The following is a 9,342-nucleotide window of genomic DNA, read 5'->3' as shown; positions in this document are numbered from 1 at the left end:
CCACAGGAGTGTTTCACATCCAGTTATCCCTGACATGTGAAACGTTATGATGATAATTTGTTTGGTCATATCAGCGGTAGATGCAAGGACATGGGAAAATATAGCAGTGAGGAAAAGCATAAGAAACCTTGATTGTTGAAAAGGATTATTGGTGTTGGAGACTCCATACTTAATTCCAATACAAGTTAACTCCAAGGCTATAAGGACAAGGTACGCTTTCTGGATTTTCATACTGAAGTTGAGAAACAAGGTAAGCTTTATGGTATCGAAAATCAAAGGAATTGGAGCTCTGCCGATCAAAGACTCGATCCCAACTATTTATAGCGTCAAAAGTCTAAGCTGTCCTTAATCTAACGGTATATATTAAGTCGACTCGATCCCAAATTCATGACTTTATGTGCTATTTTTTGACAAATCCCAAATTCCCAAATCCACCAAAATAATTTTATTAACTTTTAAAATAAAAATTTTAAAGTAATTCAAACAATAATTTATGATTAAATATAGTGTAACATGGTCAATACATAAATATTTTTTATACTTAGAAACAAATATAATTGGAGATATCCAACAAATATAATTGTTTGTCGTTTAGAGAGGGAACTCGACTAGGAGGTATCCAACAAGAAGGAATTGGAGATATTTATACAGGAATAGTATAGGAAGGGTTGGAAGCTAGTGACAAACGTGTCATGACAACAAAAGTGGCTGACTTGTTAAAAGTTTTGGATGACTTTATAATAACTAAAGTTTTTAAACCCACAATTTAGAGACATATTAAAAGTCTTGGAATATAGCTACATCTCTTTTCAGCCTGATTACTAGACCCACAATTTAGAGACATCTTAAAAGGAACTTTTACCGGTGTTTTAGGAAACTATTTAAAGAATTAAAGGAATAATTTTTTTATTAAAATATATAAAACTGCATTGTTTATAATTCTTTTATATTTTTATAATTTTCATAACACATATTTTTTCAATCAACGCAAAAATGGTTAGTAAGACTTAGAAGTAAATAACGTGTTACAGTGAGATTGTATGTGATTGACTGGTTTATCTATTATCTATTTTATTTATTTATATTGAAATATGATTTAAAAAAATTGATTGTTACACATTTAATTTTTAACTATTTGTATTTACATAGTATTTGTCTACATAAATCATCAAGAAAATTTATTCGATTATTTTTCATCAAAATCAAGACAAATTTAAACGGATGTATGAATTTCATTGTCATATCTAACTTCATCCATTAAACTTGTCTTATTAATTTACCATACTAACTTAATCAACTTGATAATATATAATAAATTGTGTGAGATGTCATGTTAATTAAAATGAATTTTGGTAATGTCAAAAGTTAAAAAAAGAATAATTCGACATATATAGAATTAAAGTAAAACTTTTAAACTCATGGAATAAATTAAAAAAAAAACAAAAATATACTTTAGTATTATTTTTTTAAAAAAAATTTCTCCTCCAAACAAATCATTGTACTTATCAAGAAACAAACTTGGTGAAAAGAGAATTTGAAAAAAATAAGTGACTAATCGTAAAAGTTACGTGAACGCGAGATTAAAATAATTATGTTCTGATATGAAATTAATTTCTATAAATATATATTTTTCAACAATAATCCTTTTTCAACAATATATTTTTCAACAATAATCCTTTTTTCTAAATACATTGTTTCTCAACTTCAGTATGAAAATCCAGAAAGCGTACCTTGTCCTTATAGCCTTGGAGTTAACTTGTATTGGAATTAAGTATGGAGTCTCCAACACCAATAATCCTTTTCAACAATCAAGGTTTCTTATGCTTTTCCTCACTGCTATATTTTCCCATGTCCTTGCATCTACCGCTGATATGACCAAACAAATTATCATCATAACGTTTCACATGTCAGGGATAACTGGATGTGAAACACTCCTGTGGATTCTCATTCATGACTTTATGTGCTATTTTATGGTCAACTTGCTTCTTTTACTTCTAGCCAAATTCTTCTTCTTCAACCAAGTCGCTCAGCTGGTCGTTTACTTCTTCAAATACATCAGTCAGCTGCTGCTCCAAGTTTCAGGTTATATTGATCAGATGCGAAATGTGGAGCAGCAACCGCAGGATCAGGTGTAGCATATGTAACACAGCCTGGTCTCATCAATATATTTATATATAGGTTTTTACTTGTGTTTCTGCCTTTTTGCTACATATTATGTAGTCTTATTTTTCTCCAAAAATATGTTCTGTTGCTGTGCTAGTTCCTTTTTAAAATTTATAATGATTAAGGGGTTAGACTAATCCTAAAATCGTGTGGTTATTGACAGCAAAATAAACCAGGCTGTTTTAGTTTTACTTTGATATTCTGTAAAAGTTGGATTAATTCGATATACACATTATCATTTTGTTGGACTTAACAGTAGCTAAACTGGACTGTTCGTAATCATGGACCAATTGGGATACGTAATTCATGATGGTAAACGTTCTAGTTCTATATAACGTGATTGTTGATTACAAAAGAATTCCTATCGTAAAAAAAAATGGCTTCCCCGTACTAGGATTCTTGATGATGTTACGGACTAATCTTGCTCGTGTTGGACCAAATTCAATTGTGCAGCGTTAGTTCCACTAAGAGAGATGCTTTAAGTGGAGACTTTTGGCAAAAGCATATTGAATAGGTCAACATTTACATAAGAATTCCTATAGTAGGAAAAACAAGAATCCCCATAAGAGCATTCTCGATGATGTTGATCGAAGTAGTTTCAACTGTCATCAGAAGCTTTCTATGTAGGATGCCAAAAGAACTGAACTAAAAACACCTTATGTTGCAGAAAACTATTAAAAAGAGCAAGGACTTGTATTTAGAAGTTTTCTGCCATGAATGAATTTTATTAACTTCAGCTTTTCCTGGACAGGCACAGAACTCAGTCTTAAACTTCAAAGTCACAACTGCGAAATAAGTCTGCCCTAAATATCTCAGCATATAATTGAGATTTATCCTTGAACATCCAAGTTTAGTCCTAAGAGATTCACTTGTGTTCTTGGTTAGAGTGTCGGTCATGGTCATAATGTATGCCAACTGGTTTCCAGAATTAACTCAACTAACTTATTCCTCTCCCTCTTGGGTTGGATAAAATATAAATAATATATATGTTTAAACATTTTTAGAGATGGTACTAGCTTGTTATGGTGTTGTTCCTACTGAGATATTTTATGTTTCAGCAGATGATTGAGTTGGGCAACTACTTTTTTTTTTTTGTTTCTGTTTATCATATTTACTATCATCACTTTGCCTCAGCATGAATCAAATAAGATGCATCTGTTTTGATCAACTGTGGTTGTAAGGTTTCTGGCTAATGTTGGATAAAATTCAATTGTGAAGTCGATTTCTGCTCTAAGAAATTCTTTAGGTTGATAGTATTGGGGAAAATCATATTGTGTACTGTAGGCCAATATGATAGATTTCTCCAACAGGATTCTTTTGGTTTGTGCTTCATAATGTTGTTGATGGACTACAGAAGGTGCAACTAAATAGTAGAAGCCTACAATTGGTTTGGCTCTGGTGTTAGGGTAATTATAAATCGAAAAATAAATAATCCTGGTAAAATAGATTGATGCTAAAAAGAGAACAGAGCATATGTTTCTGCAAACTTGTCAATCATACATTTCTGTCACTGCTGAATATCATTTACTTAAGTTATAATGGGCACACAGACGAACTTCTGCATAAACATTAACAAACCCCAAACTCAGTCCTAAACTTAAGGATCTAACATCTTTTGCTTCTGGAATGTCTGTCACAAAATTTCCCACAATATATGAATACAACTCTTCTCGAGGTTTATCCTTAAAAATGCAAGTTTTTTCTAAAGATATTCAAGTGTATTTTTGGTTACAACCTTGGTCATTATATGTGCTAACTGGTTCTCAGAGTTTCTATGAGCTAGACTAAGCCAGCCTTTTCTCTTTCTTAGATTAATGAAACTTAACTTTTATGTGCCTAGTCCTATCATGCTTGACTTGAGTGTTAGGGATGGCAATGGTTGACTTATGATGATCCCACGATAAAATAGCTTCATTTCAATTTTGTCTCAATTTTATTTTATTTTTCCTATCCAAATAGCTTGATTTGTTGCTAAGATATTTTCTATTTCAGCAGAGAATCAAGTTGAGCGTCACTATTTGTTTTTGTCTATCATATTTATTATCAAGTATCAACGAAGTGTTTCTTCATGGATCAAATGTCATGCATCTTGTATGACTTATCATTAAAAATGTGGAGATTATAGTTTTTCAAGCATTTGACTCACTCATTAAGTTTGACTAATTCCAGGTACTAGAAGAGTATCAATGTTTAGCTTTGCACCTGTTGAAGTCTCAACTACAATTTGTTCCTTTCCTTTGACATCAAGTATTCTCCATTACCCTTGGTCTCATGAAATTGTTTGCATGAGAAGCAATGATATTGGTGCTGCCTTTGTTTATTAGCCATGCATCCATGCTGCTCTTTATCATGCTCTTGATGTTCTTCAACTTATCTATATGTCCTTGCTGATTTTTGTTTTGTTTCGCAGACCTTCTCTACATCCTTGGGGATTGCAGGCAATGACATTTATTATATCAGTAAGGACAACGAGGCAACTTTCCATTTCTCCTAACATCATTGTGCCTTTCACAATATTTTTTTCTTTATTTCTGTTTTGTCCAAGTTTCTTCCTTCAGTTGCAGGCAATCATATTGCTGTTGCATTAGTTGTAGCTTAGACTTCATATTTAAGCTATTAATGAATGTAGTTCTGAAATTTTCTTAGATCAGCTAAACTATTATAACAAACATTTATTCAATTAACTTTTTGTGAAGATGTTTCTTGTCTGATTCTGTATTTTCATTTCTTTCTCCCTTGGAAATGAAAGAATATACATACCATCTTTGCTTGAACTCTGCTCCATGTCAATCTGATCTTGCCATGGTCACTTCAGATTAGTAGATGAGGACCACTGCTGTGGAACTGAAAATGAATGAGCTTGTACTGGCACACTGCTTCTTACATGATGAAGAATCAGCTGTAGAGCAAATGTCTTGGTCAATGCTTGACATGCCAGTATCTTTGTTATGATTTTGAGAGTTATCCTTGTTCTTCCCCTCCTCTACCATATGTTTTGGCCTCTTCCGCCTAGGTGGTTCTGTTTTGGAATCCTGAAGTGCTGGCACCTTTTGATCATTAGCTGAAATAGTAGCTGATGGAGCCTTTCCCAGAACCACAACTTTTCGAGTGTCCAAATTTTCAACAGTGTTAGAGTTGTCTACAACAACTTCATCCCTTGGTTCAGAGTCAGCTGCTTCAGATTCCCACATCTTGAATATAGCTTCAGTGAGTCTTTCTCTGGCCAAATCTATATCAATTATTGGCTTGGGATAACTCCTGCTGCTCTAAGCACAGGAAGCGGTGCGTCCGAAGGATGATGGATCCACTCGGTTGACATTCTTGCCATCTCAGGTAGCCATTGCCTCACATATCCCCCTTCTGGATCAAATTGAACCCCTTTAATTTGTCACCAAAATTAGAGATGTGAGACTGCTAACTTTTATTTTGATTATATTTTCAGAATTCTATTCCGGTGAACGACTCTAATGTGTTGGAGATAAGAAAGACCAAGGGGGTGAAGATTTTGAGGCGTAATTCTGCTCTAGGAGCTGCGAGTAGTGGTGGCTCTGTGGCATAATTCAAGCACTAGAGTTTGGACCTACCGTGAGATGGAGATAGTTGAAGTGGATGTTGCCCTGTCTCATGCGTCTGTTCTTGAAGAGTCTCAGCTAATGAGACAGAATATGGAAGAGTGAAACTGAGAACTGCAACAGGCTTAAAAGAACGCAACGATGGCCAGCCAAGCAACGAAGTCGTTTGAGAATGTCATGAGCCATGGAATGTGGAGGGCTATGCATTGTATTCTGGGGATGCTGTCATTGTTTCAAGAGGATAATTTGTGGTCTGAGCAGAAGATTATTGGTGATATAATGTTGAAAGTTGGCCATGTGTTCTCCTCTCCAGTTTGATTAATAATGTAATGGAAATTGCAGAAAACGAAAAGGGAGGCTTCCGGTTAGAGATGAAACCTTTCATTCAATGATGAGGGAAGCTGCTTCCACTGCCAAGTGCTTGTGTGTTTATGAAGGCTTTGGTTTTGAAATTGATGTCCAGAAGTCTTTGCCTGAAACAGTTATGGGTGATGAGGCAAGGGCTTTTCAAGAAATTTTACACATGATTGGCTATTTATTGAACATGAATGACAAAGGGACTCTCAATTTTTGAGTTTTTCTTGAAAGTGATGGTGGAGACAGGGATGATAAAAATATTGGAATCTGGAGATCAAGCAGTACAAATGAGTATGTACATATAAAATTTGATTTTCAGATTACTCGAGTTCTCAGCCAGATGAAGCAATTTCAACAATACATTATACTGGTAGGAGGCAGTACTACAACAATGAAACTAAGGAGGGGTTGAGCTTCAGCATGTGCAAAAAATATGGTACAGGTAGATGCATCATTATCTATATCTAATTTCTGTATCATCATCATCTATTTGATTATAGTCAGATGTATAATTTCCCTGTTAACTTTTTAGCGGTAACTTATAAAGGACACATTCCTCCTCCTCTCTAGTGAATTTATGCAGTCATCCATTAACTGTATAAATTGATAGCAGTTAGCTTTAGACCTTAGAATTACATTGGTTAAACGAATCATTTGATCCTTATTCGCAACACTCATTTATGAATCAGTTCCTGTATGAAAAAAATTGAAGTTATAGTCCATATACGCTCTTATTACTTGTTAGTACACATTGGCCCTGCTTTTACTATGTTTCTTAAGTTTTAGTCCCTATATGCCCTTATAGCTTTATAGAGACTAAAACTTAAGCTTTTTGCATACAAGGACTGATTCTTAAGTGAGTGTCACCTATAAGGACCAAATGGTTTGTTTAACTCACTACATTTTATGCTTATAGGATGATGTTTGGTTTGACAAATTTGATTGCTGATCTGAATTTTCAGAATTATCCAATGTGGAATTGTTTATGATGTTTGAAATGGGTGGTGAAACTATCATAACAAGTTAGATTGGGTGATATTGCTGACAGATCAGATTTAATAATAATTGGGAAGCTTTCTATTTAGTCAATGCCTCAACAAATCTTGTGCTCGGTTATGTTCAAACCAATATGCATATTATCATGTTGCTTGTGTGTTACAAAACACAATTTTGCTTTTGAAAGTTTGCTTGCCTCTTGTCAGATTCTGCTTTTAGCTCTAATGGGGGTGGGGGGAATAATTCTGGGGATATCGAGTTGAATTCCAGTTCTAAAACGGCTATTGACATCTGCTGTTTCACTTCAATGATTTTTGGTGCCTATACAACCTTTTTTTCTAGAGATGAATTTGAGATTCGATGCATCAAACTTGAACCAACAAGAAATAAAATACCACAACCTTTTCACCTTCTACATGCCTCAAAAATTTTGGTTATCACCTTAGCATTTGGAAGTTATATATAGAGCATGGTGCTCAGTAGTGGAATCATTGTTCCTTGCTTTTCATGTTTGCATTAAGCTTAATTTGGCTCATATGTTGCTGAATAATTGTGGCACCCTAGGATGCTCAAAGGGGATCATCTACTCCAAATTGACCATGCACTGATCTATCACTTTTGCTGCCATTTTTTTCTTTAAAATTTTATGAATTAATATGATAACTTCAACTTTAGTGAAAGTATTTGTTAGTTTTGTTTGTTCTAACAATTCATTCGGAAAGTGTAACTATGGGCAATCTGTTAATACGGAATTGTTGATTACTTATATTTGACACAATTTTGCATAGATTTCTCTCCTTACGGGCGGGATTCATCTAAGAGCTGGCATGCTGTTTATGTCTTAATCCAACTCAAGTCATGATGTCCTTGGAAATGATTACCTTTTTTTAATTTGTAAGATCATCCAATTAGTTGTGGAATTTTCCTACCATAAACTAGACTAGAAAAAATTCTATTTTTCTTTCATTGGTTGGATTAAGTGACCAATAAGAAGGTTCATGCATTTTGGGGTTAAGTGGGTGAATAGCTCTAGCAAAATGCTGAAGTGTTTTGCCCCAAACCCAAATTTCTTTCTCTGAACTTGCCTATCTGCTAATTTGTTCAGCAAATGAACCTTATGTAATATTTTTTAATTCATCATTGTATGATTGTTTTCGTAACTCTGATTTTACAATGTGGAATAATATGTAGATGATGCAAGGTAATATATGGATATCTCCGAACACCCTTGGCTTGGTGCAAGGCATGACACTTCTCAAGTTTCAGATAGGACCATCTCTTGAAAAATCCATATTTGCACCTAAAGATTATTCGAGTTCACAGTTCAGAGGCCTTAAGGCTGTGTTAGCCAAGGATGATGGTGTAAACAGGACCGTGACCAAGAAGCTACTTGAGAAGCTTGGTTTTCATGTAATTGCTGTTTCATCAGGATTTGAGTGCCTGAGTGCTATCAGTGGTGCTGGTAACTCATTCAGAATTATCCTGTTGGATCTTCACATGCCTGAAATGGATGGCTTTGAAGTGGTAAAGAGAATCCGGAAGTTCCATAGCCATAGTTGGCCCTTGATTATAGCTCTTATAGCAGTGCAGATGAACATGTGAGGGAGAAGAAATGCCTACTTGCAGGAATGAATGGATTGATCCAAAAACCTATCGTATTTCATCAGATTGTAAAAAATTTAAAGGGTTTCCTAGATTATTAATTATAAGAAACAGATAAAATCTTGAAACCTATGATTCTCACAAATAATAAATAAACCAGTAATGCGTACCTTTCTCCATAGTGAGTATTCTCTCCCGTGTACTTTGATTTTCTTGGAAGAGGAGAGAAATAAGATTTCACTCCCTTGATTGTAGCTTTGTTTCAATTTAGTTTGATTTTTTTTAGCCAAATAGCTTCATTTGATGCCAAGACATTTTCTATTTCAAGAGTGTCTTAGTGCAATAATACACACTTCCTTACATTCTTTTCTCTTTCATCTCTACCTATTGCAATAAAACTCCTTTTGCTGACTATTTAATTCGTATTTTTCTTCTCTACTCCTAAGTGTTAAAATTGCTACAAATTTCTAGAATATTCTTAAAAATAATATGTATGAAAAAAGTAGAATATTCTAGAACTATAGTGTGTATGAATATGGTAGAACAATCTAGAACTATAATATGTATGAATATGGTAGAACAATATAGAATTATAAGTGTATGTATAAGATAGAAGAATCTAGAACTAGCATGATACTAATCTATCATGAAA

The 9,342-nt window shown here is 34.1% G+C and overlaps 1 pseudogene across 1 annotated transcript; it reads left to right on the top strand.

Annotated features, from left to right (window-relative positions):
* Positions 1 to 1,655: 1,655 nt before the first annotated feature.
* Positions 1,656 to 9,093, top strand: LOC114394755 (annotated as a pseudogene). Its single transcript, XR_003662829.1, has 4 exons — positions 1,656 to 4,622; positions 4,979 to 5,496; positions 5,606 to 6,534; positions 8,280 to 9,093. The product of XR_003662829.1 is annotated as a protein EIN4-like (transcript).
* Positions 9,094 to 9,342: the final 249 nt, after the last annotated feature.

Source organism: Glycine soja, chromosome 18, assembly GCF_004193775.1.
Source record: "Glycine soja cultivar W05 chromosome 18, ASM419377v2, whole genome shotgun sequence".
NCBI classification, from domain to species: Eukaryota; Viridiplantae; Streptophyta; class Magnoliopsida; order Fabales; family Fabaceae; genus Glycine; species Glycine soja.
Note: the sequence above shows the minus strand (reverse complement) of the source record. Positions and strands in the feature narration are given on the sequence as shown.